General features: G+C 35.6%; 1 protein-coding gene and 1 non-coding gene across 2 annotated transcripts in view; both read right to left on the reverse strand.

The window, feature by feature from the left end:
* Nucleotides 1–16,454, reverse strand: part of GRID2 (glutamate ionotropic receptor delta type subunit 2) — a 1,640,866-nt gene that overhangs the window by 1,622,821 nt on the left and 1,591 nt on the right. The window lies entirely within an intron of this gene.
* Nucleotides 11,105–11,177, reverse strand: TRNAS-AGA (transfer RNA serine (anticodon AGA)). The gene has a single exon. It is a non-coding gene; the product is annotated as a tRNA-Ser (tRNA).

The following is a 16,454-nucleotide window of genomic DNA, read 5'->3' on the forward strand; positions in this document are numbered from 1 at the left end:
TTACATTTATATCTTTAATCCATTTTGAGTTTATTTTTGTGTACGGTGGGCAATTCTCCTCTTATTTGGAGAGAATACCTCTTATTTGGTATTAATAATAAGAATACCTCTTATTTGGTATATTTCCATAAAAATAAAACTTGTCAAAAACTTGTTTAGGTGATGCTTTTTTCTTTTAGGATGCAAAAATGAAGCAAATCTAAATCTTTGTTGTAAACTTTATGTTTCTGAGAACAATTCGCTCCATGTGAGAATGTGTCCTTTATGTAGTTCCAGAGACAAAACATCTGAGGTTAGGAGTGAACTGATACAATTGCCAATATCCAGGGAATTCTGTTAACAGCAGCAGTCAAACAGTATTTAGGGAGAATAGATGCAGAAGAATAAAGGGAGTGATGACAGATACTAATGTCTGATATTTTAAAATTCAGTTAAATATGTTTGTCTGAACAAAGAGAACCTATACTTAGCTATTTTTCCTCTTTTCTGCTGCCCGTGGAGAAAAGCGGTCTAAGTAATTAAAAATAAAACAAAACCAAAACCTCCTTTAGATAAGGAATAATCTGTTGCTAAGACAGAACCACTGCCTATGGTGGCCGGACCAAATACAAACCAATCACATGCCTGCAGGTAGAGTTTTGAAATGAGTGCAGCCTTGTCCCTGGTCTGCCTCCAGTCAGCTCTAGTCTGTCCCTTTCAACCCAGAGGAAATTTTAATACTGTCATTTTCACTTTCAAAAGACTCCCAGTTTGGATAATAAGTTACAAGATGACCCTATTCCAGATGAAAGGGTGTGGCTGGGCAAAACATAACTAAACACCAGCATCAGTGATAACAACATGTTAGCAACCTATTTCATGTAATTTGAGAGGGAAATGTCACCTTTGAAGGAATACTTAAGCTTAAATTCAGTTACTTTAATAAAAACTTTCAACTTTGATTAATATGTTGTAAAAAAGCATAGATGTAAACCTGAATTACCTTTTTAGGAACAAAGGATAAACAGGGAACCCTGTCTAATGCCAGGCATGGGATCCATTTTCTAATGTACAACCAGGACACTGACCAGCAGTATAGTTAAATTGCAAGTTATAGCTCCTTAAGTATGAACACTATTTGCATAGTCCATAAATTCATATTTTAAACATTACAACAGCTTATCCTTAAAACCAATGAAGTGGAGAGGAAGCAGAAGCAGGAACATTTGAGATGATGGTGAAAGTCTCATTACTTATCCAAAGACTTGAAGCTGTGAAGTGGCAAAGTGAACAAAACATGGTTTGAATATATACCTCTGACATCAAATTGAGTGCTTTTATTTTTGGTACTATACCAAAATGACCCTTTAAGAAACAAAAATTACCAATCATCACAATTTTTAATAACTGAACTGACTCAGGTTATCCTTCATTGATTTTATATTTTTCATCCCTTGGTCTACTCTAAAACTAATAAGAGAGCCTGAGAGCAAGACTGAGAAATGCCAGCAGCCTTCCTCCCCACTGGAGCACTCCATTTTCCATCCTTAGTTCTCACACACTTGATCAGCTTACTAAAAACAAAAAAGAGCAAGATGACAAAATTAAGTTCAAATAATATAACACCTAAGTATATATTATATAAACAGCCTGAAAACCTAGACTCTAGACAGAGAGACAGAAAGAAGACTGGCTGATATGGATCTACTCCATTCCACTCTTCAGTTCAACCAGTGTTTTTACACACAAGCAGACACACTGCTTCTGCTTTCACATTTTCCTGACTGCAGATCCATGTTTTCAAACATTTCTTATCTGAGAACACAGATCCTTAACCATAAAACAGACTTCTGAGACACTTATAAATGAGGCCTGAAGTCTCAACAAGATCCCTCTAGTCCCATTTCAGGCTTTTCTTCACCATCCTAGAAGGACAATTTCCCCCCCTTCAGCTAATTGTTTGTAGATAACATGTAATTAAAGGATACACAATTTTATGGAAATACTTTAACCCTCCCATGTAATTCTATGAATTTATATAATGAGATTCTACTTGCATTATGAAACTAAAAAAGCAACCATGCACAAGTAATTTAAATTATATTTTTATTTTACTTTGATAATCTAAGATATCATCAAAGATCACTGCATTTTAAAGTTGTTTTGATTGGAAATGGCTATCAAATAAATTAACAGCACTAGTCTCTTAATATTGGTCCCAGACCTTGATTAAAAAGATGTACAGTCATATTATGAAATGAGATATTAAGATATACATTTTTTTAAAATCAGTAATATCATTTAGAAGAAATAATTCTGAACTAAGTAAATACAGAAACTAAGAATCATAAGGCCCTTATGCAGAAATATTATTTTCTGAATGTAAATAGTTGAAAATTATTTTAAACAATTCACATATTAAATAGGAAATAACACTATGGGCATTGGATCTGAGGGAAAAGTTAAAAAAGAATGACCAGAAAAACACTGTTACCGTTTTTAGATCAAAACAGAATTGATCACTATGGAGAATGGCTTTTTTTTCCTACATTTGAGGCAGGAAGCGGGAGGGTATTGGGAAGCTGCTGTCTGGGATATAACACTTCACAATCATGCCAAAATAATTTTGAATTCAGTCCAAACTCAAGCTTCTTTCCTCTTTCTCGGCCTCCTGTGTTGGTGAACAGCACGAGCATCCACTAAGTCACTCAAGATAGTACTTGAGAATGATGTTAGACTTTCCTCTTTTACACCCACTTCTAAAGAATGACTGGAGAAGGAAATGGCAACCCATTCCATTGTTCTTGCCTGGAGAATCCCAGGGACGGGGGAGCCTGGTGGGCTGCTGTCTATGGGATCAAACAGAGGTGGACACTACTGAAGCGACTTAGCAGCAGCAGCAGTACATAGATTCGGAGAAACAAATGGCAACCCACTCCAGTATTCTTGCCTAGAGAATTCCATGGACAGTGGAGCCTGGTGGGCTGCTGTCCATGGGGTTGCACAGATCCAGACACGACTGAAGCGACTTAGCATGCATTGGAGAAGGAAATGGCAACCCACTCCAGTATTCTTGCCTGGAGAATCCCAGGGACAGGGGAGCCTGGTGGGCTGCCGTCTATGGGGTCTCAAAGAGTGGGACACGACTGAAGCAACTTAGCAGCAGCAGCAAGTAAAGAATGACGAGTTGATAAATTATTCTCCCCTCTAAGCAAATTCTCCTCTCCATTCCCATTTGCAGTGGCTGAGCACAACCCTTCACCAAGAATCACCCAGAGTACTGCCAAAGTCTTCTCTGGCCTCCATCTACCACACTACCACTATAAACAGCTTATAACACAAAGCTAGACATCTCTTGGCCTAAGTTTTTTTGTGTGTTCTTTTTTTATTATAAATGTTTTTATTTTAATTGGAGGCTAATTACTTTACAGTATTATATTGGTTTTGCCACACATCAACATGAAGCCACCACAGGTTTACACGTGTTCCCCATCATGAACCCCCCTCCCTCATCCTTCCCCGTACCATACCTCTGGGTCATCCCAGTGCACCAGCCCCAAGCATCCAGTATCATGCATCAAACCTGGACTGGCAATTTGTTTCATATATGATATTATACATGTTTCAATGCCATTCTCCCAAATCATCCCACCCTCTCTCTCCCACAGAGTTCGAAAGACTGTTCTATACATCTGTGTCTCTTTTTCTGTCTCACATACAGAGTTATTGTTACCATCTTTCTAAATTCCATATATATGTGTTAGTATACCATATTGGTGTTTTTCTTTCTGGCTCACTTCTCTCTGTATAATCGGCTCCAGTTTCATCCACCTCATTAGAACTGATTCAAATGTATTCTTTTTAATGGCTGAGTAATATGCCATTGTGTACATGTACCACAGCTTTCTTATCCATTCATCTTCTGATGGACATCTAGGTTGCTTCCATGTCCTGGCTATTATAAACAGTGCTGCAATGAACACTGGGGTACACGTGTCTCTTTCAATTCTGGTTTCCTCAGTGTGTATGCCCAGCAGTGGGATTGCTGGGTTATAAGGCAGTTCTATTTCCAGGCTTTTAAGGAATCTCCACACCGTTCTCCATAGTGGCTGTACTAGTTTGCATTCCCACCAACACTGTAAGAGGGTTCCTTTTTCTCCACACCCTCTCCAGCATTTATTGCTTGTAGACTTTTGGATCGCAGCCATTCTGACTGGCGTGAAATGGTACCTCACTATGGTTTTGATTTGCATTTCTCTGATAATGAGTGATGTTGAGCATCTTTTCATGTGTTTGTTAGCCATCTATATGTCTTCTTTGGAGAAATGTCTATTTAGTTCTTTGGCCCATTTTTTGACTGAGTCGTTTATTTTTCCGGACTTGAGCTACAGGAGTTGCTTGTTTATTTTTGAGATTAGTTGTTTGTCAGTTGCTTCATTTGCCTTTTTTTTTTTTTTACAGAATTACTGTAGACCTCATAGGGATCTTCCTAACTTCCAGACTCCTCTCTTGCCCTATCCTTCACTATAACAAGGTTTCTTCCAAAGGTTTCTTCCAAATAGAATTGCTTACCATTTCCCTCTCTTGCCAGACTACAACTCCACAGCTTTGGCCACATGTTCCTGTTTGCTTTCTCATGACAAGGGTAAACATATTTTCCTTTCCATGAGGGTCAATGTATAAGGTAGAATAACTTACAAAGACCACCTTTTTTCCCCCATTCAAACTGAAAATAGTTGAGTCCCATTTATATATATTAATGAACACTATATATCCCTGTGCTTCATAACTTTAAGTACAATATATTCAAATGTTTCCTTAAAAGGTGGATAATGTAGCATCAGCTAGAAACCAACCGGGAATATACAATACAGATATTCAGTATTCAATTTATATAGATGCACAGTCAATCCAACACAGTTTTTGCAAAATTATCTAAAGTATTTAAGAAGTAAATACTAATATCCATATTTTCTCTGTAAAAAAGTCATTGTAGACATGGCACTTTGAACTGAGATAATCCCTGGGGTCTTGGCTATCAGCAGCATTACCCCTAAAGGACATTCTTTTCCCAATAATAATATTTTTCATCCTGCTCCAAGACTGTCATTCAGAGTATTCTTCCTTGGTGGCCTGGAAGCTTCATTCCTCTTATAACCTCAGCAGCCAAGAGCAAGTTCTAGCCTTAAAATCTGGGCAATATTTTGAGAAAATAGAACGATTTCTTCTCAGCAAGCCTGTGCATATGAGCATTCAGGGGCTGATTTTCCGGTTTATGGATTATCTAAAACCCTTTGCTCCTTCCTTGCTTTTGGCCATTTTACTGCTCATTAGCATTGCTACTGAAGGGTGGACAGGAAAAATAAAAGAAAGAATCAGAGCAGCCAGTTTTGCTATTTATTAACCACTTATCAACCACAACAAGAACTCTTATGCAGAAAAATAGAAATATTGGAGAGTTAGTATTCAAACTGTTAATTTCAATTTTCAATGTTTGTCCTATTCTCAATTATATCCACAATTAAAAGCTGGCATAAATATGTTTTCCCAACAATCCTTACTTGATTTGTAAAGTTAACTAGTTTTACTTCTTTTTTTGGGGGGGGGGAAATTTTTCTTCTTTTATTTGCTGTAGTATAAAATTGTCATTTTCACTGAGGAGGTTAGTATACATTAGAAGAAAATACCAATTAGTAATACAAGATAATAGTATACTAATAACTCTAAAAGAAAACAATAAATGTAATTTAATTTCTCCATACCCAAGAAATCAAGCTTAATAATATGATATATGGCATTAAATTTAGAAAGAATTTCATTTATTTTGTTAATTACAATATAGACAGTGAAAGTTGCTCAGCTGTGTCCAACTCTTTGCAACCCCATGGAATTTTTAGGACAGACTACTGGAGTGGGGAGCCTTTCCCTTCTCCAGAGGATTTTCCCAAACCAGGGATCAAACCCAGGTTGTCTGCATTACAGGCATATTCTTTACCAGCTGAGCCACAAGGGAAGGCCAATTACAAGATAACTAGATCTAAAAGCCATCTCCTCTTTTACTTGACCTAAAAGCATAACTACTGATATCCATAGAAGGGAAAAAAGGAAAAGAGGTAAAAATAACAGAGACTTTCCCTTAGCTCTGACTATGGCATGACTGTTTTGACTGTGTAGCCTATGAGGTAAAACAAGGTTAATAATTAGCCATCATGAAGCTGAGGAAAGAGATTTCTATTAAGAATGAAGACTTTATACAGGTGGCAATCTCCTTATCCCGTCCATATATTTTTTCTGAAATATATGTTTGCTTTATGGCAACTTAAGGGCAACATAATGGTGGCATTTAGTGAATTATCACATATTCCAATGCCATAATAGACCACAGTCATCCAATGAGTCCTAAATTGCTCTACATTCAGTCTCCAAAGTATTATCTCAGAAAGCACATATACTTCAAAATTCTTAAAGGATGGGAAGCATGTCTTATGTGTGTATATTACTGGCTTAGTCGTGTCCGACTCTTTGCAACCCTACGGTCTGTAGCCCGCCAGGTTCCTCTGTCCATAGGATTCTCCAAACAAGAATACTGGAATGGGTTGCCACTTCCCTCTCCAGGGATTCTTCCCAACCCAGGGATCAAACCCGGGCCTCCCGCATTGCAGGCAGATTTTTTACCATCTGAGCCACCAGGGAAGCCCAGGTCTTACATGAATACATACTGAACTGTGTACACAATAGGTGTTCAGTAAGCACTGAATCAAAAAATTCACATAGTTCTCATGTAACATTTAAAATGTTTTTTTCTGCAAATAGAATATGAGGATGTAGATCATGATTTTTCTGCTTGAAAATAATGAATTATAAAAAAATGTACAAAACCCAACATGACTGCACCACCAGGAAACCAAAGAGTAATCCCTCTGAAGTCTGGGCATGAATCACCTTGCACACTAATCACTTGTTAATTTTTTTTTCTTTCACAATTTTTTAAAGTACAAATTTGTAATGGTTTGTATAAACGGCATGCCTCCCTTGGGCTATGCTGAGAGTTGCTGGTATTTCTAAGAAGAAAATTCACTATTTTCTGTTACCACCTTCAAAGAAATAGCAAAGAAGAAATCTGGGCTGAAGAGCAAGATAGTAATTGCCACTACACCACTAACATAATTGTGTTGATTGTCAGATTGCAGAAATTATAGAAGGAAGATTCAGTCTTTCAGATTTCAATTCACCATGAACTATATGCCACAGAACAATAGAACTCTCTTGTCCCAATTTAGTTCCAAAGGTATTACCTAGCCTACAATTTTTAGGATAATAAGCCCATCTAAAATGTGCTCCTGGTGGGGCCTGTCATTTTAATGATGTCAAGGTTAAATATACTAAGCACGTCAGCATTTTAGGGGCTCATTCCAAACTAAATTTGAATTTAAATCTGTTAAGCATTTCTTTCACATGATTATATTTCACCACCCAGGAAGGCAAGAACTAGCAATTTTAAAATATCTTTTGATGTTATATACTTCATTAATCATATTCCTCAGCTCCAGCTTGCCCTCTTTATCAGTCATTGCTGTGCCCAAACCACAGGACTCCTATCCCCTCACTGTTCATGTATTCTATGCTTATACATCAATAGATGTAACCAAGCAGAAACAAACATGTGATAGTCACATTACATTGTTTCCATAAGACAAATGTTTCTATAGAGGAGATACCACTGTAAATGACAAAGAACACATAAAAATAAAATGCATCTGTTATTGGCATTCTTATTTTAATATAAATACTCTTATTTTACTTAAAAAAATCAATACATAACTTATGTGTATTAGTAGGAGACCAGTAAGAGAACTGAGATTCATTTTCAGAAGGCTGAATTCTGAGGTTAGAAAATGTGGAACATTTTCTTTCCTCATTTTCACCTATGACTAAAGATCTGTCAGCTATGGTATAGCGCAAATAGAAGTGAAAGTTCCATAAAAGGAAATATTTAAATGTGTAACTGAAAATTAATATCATATGGATTTATCTATTTAACTTCTATGTGGCAATATGTACTGCCTTATGAAAAAACTACACTCAATAATGGTTCCAAACTGATTTAAGTAAATTGAATGCATAATAAAATTTACTTAGGGAAACTTTTATTCAATTCAAATGTTTCTATTATAATGAGAGGCTTTTATGCTATCTTAATGTTATTTTAATGCCATTTATATAGGAAAATAGTGTGTCCCTAAAATTAGCAAATACTAAAATACAAAATGTTGATTCTACTTGTAATGGTATATCAATGCTCCATAAAATATAATACATTCATAATTTCAGGTAAAAAAATGTTTGTCTAAATTTGAGTGCTAATATGGGAAACTACATGAAGCAAAACTGCAGAACAACTGATTCTGTTTCAGAGAGGACATATTAATATAAGTTTCTTTGTCTAATTCCACTGGCATTGGCCCAGTATCACTTGACCAGAGATTACAAAACTAAACAAAAAACATAAACAACAATCAAAAACACAATGCTATTTGAATATGTGTTATCTAAATTTAAGAATCCAATAGGACTGAATTAAAATGAATATTTTATTTTGAATCCTCTTACTGAAAATTTTCTTATGATTTAAACTTAAAAAAAATTACTAACTATCCAAACTCTGATCATTAAAAATAAAATCCTCCCTTTACCTCATATTCCCTCTACCACCATACCCTTTTCTCCTTAAAGCAAAGCTCACTGAATTCCTCAAGTCCCATTAAGTCTTTGATTCCTTGCCAATCTGTATGTTGTCACTTCAGTGCACTGAAAGCAACTTTGTCAAAGTCACTTTTGTCCTCAACACTTCTAAACCCAGTAGTCAAGTCTCAGATTTCATCCATAAAATTTGACAGAATTTCTGGTTTTCTCCTTGAAATACTTTTCTCACTTGGCTTACAGAACAAACCACACTCCTAGCTTTCTTCTTGACTCACAGATCATACATCTTTGTCTCCTCCTAGATTCTCACTCTGACCTCTACATTTTGGAACACCCTTTGGTATATAGTCTTGGACTTCTTCTTTTTGCATAATTATTCCTTAAGTGTGCTATCCTCTCCCATTGCTTTAAAGATCATGTCTGTAATGATGAATTCTTAATGTGCAGCTTGAATTCCTAACTCCCCCCAAAATTCCAGACTAATGTAATCAATTACCAACTTAAATTCTCAAATTTGATGTCTAATAGAAATATCAAATATAATAAATGTAAATTTTGACTTTTATCTAAAACTTACCCATTGCCCCATATTTGCAATTTTAGTCACCAGCTTGCTTAGATAAAATACTTCAGAAACCTCATTATTGTCTTTGGATTTTTCCCAGCAGAAGTTTCATTGGAAAATCCTATTTCTTTTATAAACTTCAAAATCCATCCACAATCTTAAACTGCTCAAATAATTCAGCAACCAACTATTAGAATAGTCCAATTTAGTACTGTCAAGTGGTAGTACATAATAATGTTCCTATGACTACTTCAATCAGTTCAACCAAGCAGATATACTTATCTTTCTAAAACACAAAGCAGTACATATCATGTGTTTGATCTCAACTCTCCAGAGGGCATCCTATATACTCAGATCTAAATACCATACCATGACTTATAAGCTATGATAGGATCTTCCCAATTTGCCTCTTAGACCTTATTTCCTTCTACTTTCTGCTTTGCTCTCTACACATTTGTTTCACACTGACTTTTAAGATGTTCCTTAAAAGAATTAAGCAGATTCCTTAGTGTCTTATCTCAGGGCAGTTGCCTTTGCTATGCCCTCTGGCTGAAATCCTATTTCATCAGATACCCACATGGCTAATTTCCTTTTTTGGAATCAAGTCTCTGCTCCAATAATCATCTCTTCAGGAGGTCTTACCAGACCACCCTACTCAAAATACAGTGCCATTCCTTCCTTTTTCTCAAAAGCATTTATCACTACCTGACATTATAACATGTATTGCTACCCCCATGAGAATGCAATTACTTAAATATAAGGGCATATTAGTTTACTTGTTCCACATTTTAAATCCAGGACCTAAAAAACAGTCGTTCTTAGAGAACAGGTCCAGAATAAATGTCTGTTGGATGATATACTATTCTCCCAAAGAGCATACATACTGCATATTGATAATAATATACACCTTACCCTGTGGGTTTAGGGAACTAACTTAAAGAATTATAATGATTTTGATAATGAAGCAATCACCTTTTCAAGATTACTTGGGAAAAATCAAGTATTTGGAGCAATAAAATAAAATTCAGAGCAATAAAACTATTATTTTAAAAATTACTTTGGGGATGAATAAAAAAATTACATCTGGGGATGAAGAAAAATTTAACAATTGCTTTAATAAAATTAATAACAATCTTTTTTCATGAATAAAAATATCTGTTAATAAGGATCTTGATCACAGAGTGATTGTAAAATGTTTAACACACAGGGAGGCTTTTTGTGTGCTCCTTGTGCTTGCCTCTGGCTTCCTTCTATTCACTCAGGAAGGCTTTCAATGAGTCAACCCAGCCTCAGCTTCACACTGACAACCATTTCGTGAACAACAGTAGGGTAAAAGCAGGAATACCTGGGGCAGGAACCCAAAAAGATGAAGAACACTGAAGAAACACTGGCTATTTCTTTTATACACTACATTTTTGAGTGGCGCCAAATGCATTCTAATATTCCCGATGCACTTCAACTCAGTAAATTCTAAGGGCTCCAGTAGTCCCTGCTGGTTACAACATGACTACTCACTCCTCCAGTCATCCTGAAAGTACACTAGTATTGTGGGATATACTAGCACTGTATGTAACATCTTAATACTAACCCTAGAGAAAACAAACACAAAATGTAAAATAAGAAAACAAACCCAGCTCTCTCTTCTGATACTGAAGTTATCTAGAATATCTGATTAACAAATATACAATAATTCTTGTTCATACCAAAAATATCTTCATATTAAAAGTGAAAGTGAAGTCACTCAGCTGTGTCTGACGCTTTGCAACCCTATGGACTGTAGCCTACCAGGCTCCTCCATCCATGGGATTTCCCAGGCAAGAATACTGGAGTGGATTGCCATTTCCTTCTCCAGGGGACCTTCCTGACCCAGGAATTGAACCTGGGTCTCCTGCATTCTAGGCAGACGCTTTACCATCTGAGCCACCAAGGAAGTCATCTTCATATTAAGGGGTCCTTAATTTGAAGGTTTAAGGTTCTGTGCTCCACCTATTTCCCCTTGTATTTTTTTTTTAATTCACTCTAAACCTAACTATTAAAAATGGCTGTTTGAACCACACTTGACTGTATCTCTTCTGAAATATAGCAATTTGTCTTCATTTTAGGTCATGTAATTGTAGAACTTAAATGAACATTAATCTAAAGCTTGTTTTAGGGTTAATAAAACAAGGACTAAAGAAAATAAATAGCTTCCCAATATAGTTCAATAAGTTATTGGTAAAACTGGTACTTAACCCTAAACCCTCAAAATTCTAATCCAGAACATTTTTTACTGTCTTATATCCTCCTTCTGTTTTTCACATTTTCTAAAATTTCCGTCCACATCCAAATGCTAAAATTCACCAATTGAAATGACCTAACTCCACAGATGCCTTCTTAATAACCAATCCCAGAATTACTCTAGTCTTTTTTCCCCCTTATCCTTCAGATATCCATCTGATCACTTTTTACTCTGAATTTTAATAATATATTATTCCAACTAGTTTATTAAATATTGGCACAGGGCAAGGTCTAACATAATATGATAAACTGTTCATTCATTTAACCCAGTATTCCATTCTCTAATTATGTGATTTGCCAACATTAAAACTAATGTATCAGGTCAAAGTTGACCTTAGTTTCATTCTCTATTAGTCTTAATAATAGGATATGCCAGAAGAAAGATTTTGCCTCTCAAACAAGTCAAATAAACAGGAAAATTTCTACTTGATAATAGACACTGGTTTTATATTAGCACACAAACCTGATGGTGTTTGTGGTAGTGATAGTTGTGGTGGTGGTGGTATGTGTGCGGAAGAAATTGATATAATACATAAAACTTAGTATTTCCCATGGCAAAATTATCTGAAAATATACACAATCATTCACAAAATTCAATGGCTGACATTTGTAAATATATTTATATTTGTGCCCATTTTCTTTTTCACAGCTCTGTATGTATTTCATGTTACAAACATCAATCAGTTTGGGATCCAAATTGTTTCCTAGGTAAGCAGTTACTAATGTCTGTTTGAAGAAGTGAAGTGAAATTGCTCAGCCGTGTCTGACTCTTTGTGATCCCATGGACTATAGTCTACCAGGCTTCTCTGTCCATGGGATTTTCCAGGCAAGAGTACTGGAGTGAGTTGCCGTAATGTCTGTTTAGACCAGCACTATTAAGCGTATTTACATACTATTTGGAATTTTAGTTTTTCCACAGATAGTCTTAGCATAAGAGTATATTTCTGCTGTATTTTAATTTTGTGAAAAATTTACACCACTAAATCTAGCAATCGAATCTAGAAAATATAGAATGTTGATATGCCCTAGAATTAAATTCTTACAAGAGTCAGTGATAGCATTTCTTTTTCTTATTTGAAAATAAAGACTACCTGTATCTTAGAGTATCACAATCCTAATTAAATGGCATCTTTTCCCCGTGATTTTTAAGTAGGACTACAAAGGAACAGCTCAGAATGCAGTGACACCTAATGGCAAAATTATCTTTAGAGGGCCATAAAATGTAACTGCTAATAAACATTATATTTGTAGTCAAGCTAAGTATCGTTACCCACCAATATGCTATTGTCTGAAATATCATGAACATCTAATAGCAGCACCAAATACTTTACTTTTTAATACTAAAGTATTGCATGCAAGTGAAGGAAAACAACCTTCTGCATTAAAATGTGGTTTTAAAATTACATATTTTTGAGATAAACCTGCACTATGGTGAACTTAGCCTTAATGATTAGAATTAAATATAATGCACCTTCCATTACTTTTAATAACCTCAGCTGGTTTATATTGTTAGGTAAGTTGACAGTTAATGATTTTGATTTTATTCATATTTGAATTAAAATTTATAGGAGCTAGTTATCAGATGTACATTTCACTTTGAGTGGAAAGCAAAGGTCCTCAGTGTAATGGCTTATTAATCATGTCACAGTTGATATTGTTGATTAATAACACTGTCTAACTTAATGCACATCTGAATTGCACTTCAAATAACTGTATTATTGATACAAAAAAGTATACATTATAAAGTATACCCCAATTTTATATCCAGAAGCTACTTCTTAATACTCTCTAGAAGTTTACAGTATAAGTTATCTATAGCTTAGGGAGCAAACAACTATTGTAAATAATAAAAGAATAACTTAAATCACTGAAATATCTTATACAGTAGAGAGTTCTTGATGACTCCTGAAGGCTATCATTAACCAATGAAAATCATGTGAAGAATTGAGACAATTTGACAGAAGACAATGAACAACTTCTGGAAATGCCACAACATTCTCTATTTGATAAAATTGTCCTCAGTGCAGCAGTAATGAAAATTAATGCTTTAAACTTGCCATCAATTATATTTATAATGTTTATAATGTGGTGACACATTTTGTTCACCCATCAGTTTTGTACTTTAAACTTTCTCATGATGAAAATATTCTGTGAATTGTCTTAGGCTTCTCAAACATGTCATAGTTGATGATTATTATCTCAAAGGACAAAGTATCATTTGCTTATGAGAAAAACATGCGTAAGTGCTTTATTTATATTCCCTTCTGGCATAAGGTATTTTACCATGATTGATAACAATAAAAATATGCTAGTGATTTTTATAATATATGAATAAGTACGCTGTTTGTGTTCCCTTGTAGAGATGTGTAACTGAGGATGGCTCGTCTCAATCAGTTCTGTGGGCACAGGAACCAGATAAGAAATGAGCACACATTAAACTGTTAAAACATGAGATCCTCTGTATTAGATATGAAGCAAGACACAAACTGTGTGGTTGACTGGAAATGCCACCTAATCCCTGCTTAATTAAAGCAGTGCTCTAAACTCCTGTTGTGTTTAGGGAGTAAAGAGTGTAGGACGACTGATGTATGAAGAAAATAGCAGTCAGCGTGGCTAATCTCAAAGACTTTGGAGCTTTCTAGCTACATAAATCAGAGCGACTTTTGAATAGCCTCATAAAACACAATGTCATTGCCATTCCACTCATGACTTTTTGGTTCTTCCTACAGAATGCAGATCATTAGGAAACTTCTAAGCAATCAAGTAATGTGAGTCTGATGAAATTACTCAATCAATGCACAAGCTCAAAGTAGAAGCATAATTCAAAATTGCACAGTTTTTATATGTCAAAAGACCTTTCCTTGTGGGAGGGGCAAAGAAGATCACAACTGGGGTGATGTATTTCAAAACACTGTGCATGTGCTGCATGTACACTTGTGTTAAACAGGAATATTATAATTATCAATTATCTTTAAAATATGATTTAACAGAAATTCAAAGTAATTACATTAGTTCACTTTGACTAATAAATACATTTTCATTTAAGTTATTAGAGTTTAACCATTCTATCTCATCATTGCAGTGAACTAATATGTTCAAAAACATATGAATTTAAAATATACAATTGATTTTATTTAAAAAAAAATACCGGCATGAAATAAAAACAAACAGGAAGAGATGGTTTTCATGCATACACTTTGGTTTATACCAAAAAGATTCAATATTTAAAGAACCTATTAGAGCAGTGTCTTTTTATCTTTCCAGCTCGCCTGAACTACATATTGCAGCTACTTTCTACCTGAACACATCACATGAGGCTGTGAGAACCTTTCATTTCTGCATATCTCTTTTTATCTATAGAGTTGAAATATTCACTTCCCCTCCAGTTGCATCACTTTTATCCCTTTAGTCCTAAAATATGTTTGCCATAAGCATATTTCTCACAATTAAATACTTAAATGAAGACTATCCCCCTAAAGATAATTATTTTTTCCTACTCAACCAAGTAAGTAAACTGATCCAAAGACTATTAACTGATACTTTAAAAATTTCGACATAGTCACTCAGTTTTTAATTTATTATAGTTTAGCTAGGATGGGGGTGGAAGAGAAAGGGGATTTTAACCTCTGACGTGCACATAAATTACACTTGATCATTTTTTTTTAATTTAGGAGGTAACATTTTTCAGTATGTTATAAAAGATATGAAGCATCTGAAACAACTATTAATTTGCTAGTTTCATGGCAATATTGGGTAGTCTATAAAGAAGGTGATTCTCTTGTGTAATGTACTAAATGAATTCAAGTCAAATTATCTGAGAAGTAACTATTTCTGTAGCATCAATATATACATTTAATCCATATAATCAGCTTTCTAAAGAAATCTCTAATTTGTACACAGTGACTTGGGGTGGCAGGTCAGGTTATAAATAAGTAAGCCATGCGATACTAACTGATAGAACTCAAAGGAAAAAATACAATAGTTGTGTTCTATTTTGAAACAAATGACCAGACTGCATTGCAAGACAGTTTTCATCTGCTGGAGGACAGTAACAGGTGCAGGTGTTTGCAAATAAAGTACTTATCGTGTAGACCACTGAATAAGCAATAAAATAACCATTTATCCACACACCCGCTTCTGAGCAATGAAGAGCATAAGGCAGAAACTCCTAAACACAATGTGAATGTAAAGGTACCGTGATAATATAAATCTGTGTTCCTGCTTCAGTCATTTACAACTGGATATATATTAAATGTAAGTCATTTCTTTAACGGGAGGATACATCATTTCTGAACTCTTTTCAGAACATTACTGAACCTCTCAATGAGGCCACAATTTCTCCCTGAAAAGTTCTGAACCCACAGGCATTGTTGCCCCCAGGCAAAATGTGATCTAGTAGGCAAGCTATCTAGTGATTAATTTACTAAATGACTACGTACAAGGTTTTCTGAACCCTGACCTTACTATTCCTCGCACAGGGACCTATATGATTCTATTGATATAAACGATAGAGAATGGCAGACATGTTTACAAAGACAGCCTCTGAGACCGAGAGGGAGCCCCCTGGAGCTGAGGCTGGCCTCCGTGGGTTCACACACCAAACAGAAATCCCTGGCTAAGGCAGACACAACCTCCACCTGCACCAGGTTCCCCTTTCAGGACGTAAGAGTGTGTGTGTGTGTATGTGTGTGTGTTGGGGGAAAGGGGGAGTATGCGCGCGCGTGCGTGTCTGTGTGTGTTGCTCGGGGGAGGGCCAGAGAGACGGAATGGGGAGATGCTGCGACCCATCTGTCGCCTCAATTTGCAGACCATCAAACCGTGTGGACAGATAAAAGTCTTGTGCCCAGAAAAATTCCCCAAGAGGGGCCTCTCCTCAGCGCAGTAAATGAACCGCGCTGGCCCGCGGACGCGAATTTCCGAAAAGGAAATC

This window comes from Ovis aries, chromosome 6, assembly GCF_016772045.2.
Source record: "Ovis aries strain OAR_USU_Benz2616 breed Rambouillet chromosome 6, ARS-UI_Ramb_v3.0, whole genome shotgun sequence".
NCBI lineage: Eukaryota > Metazoa > Chordata > Mammalia > Artiodactyla > Bovidae > Ovis > Ovis aries.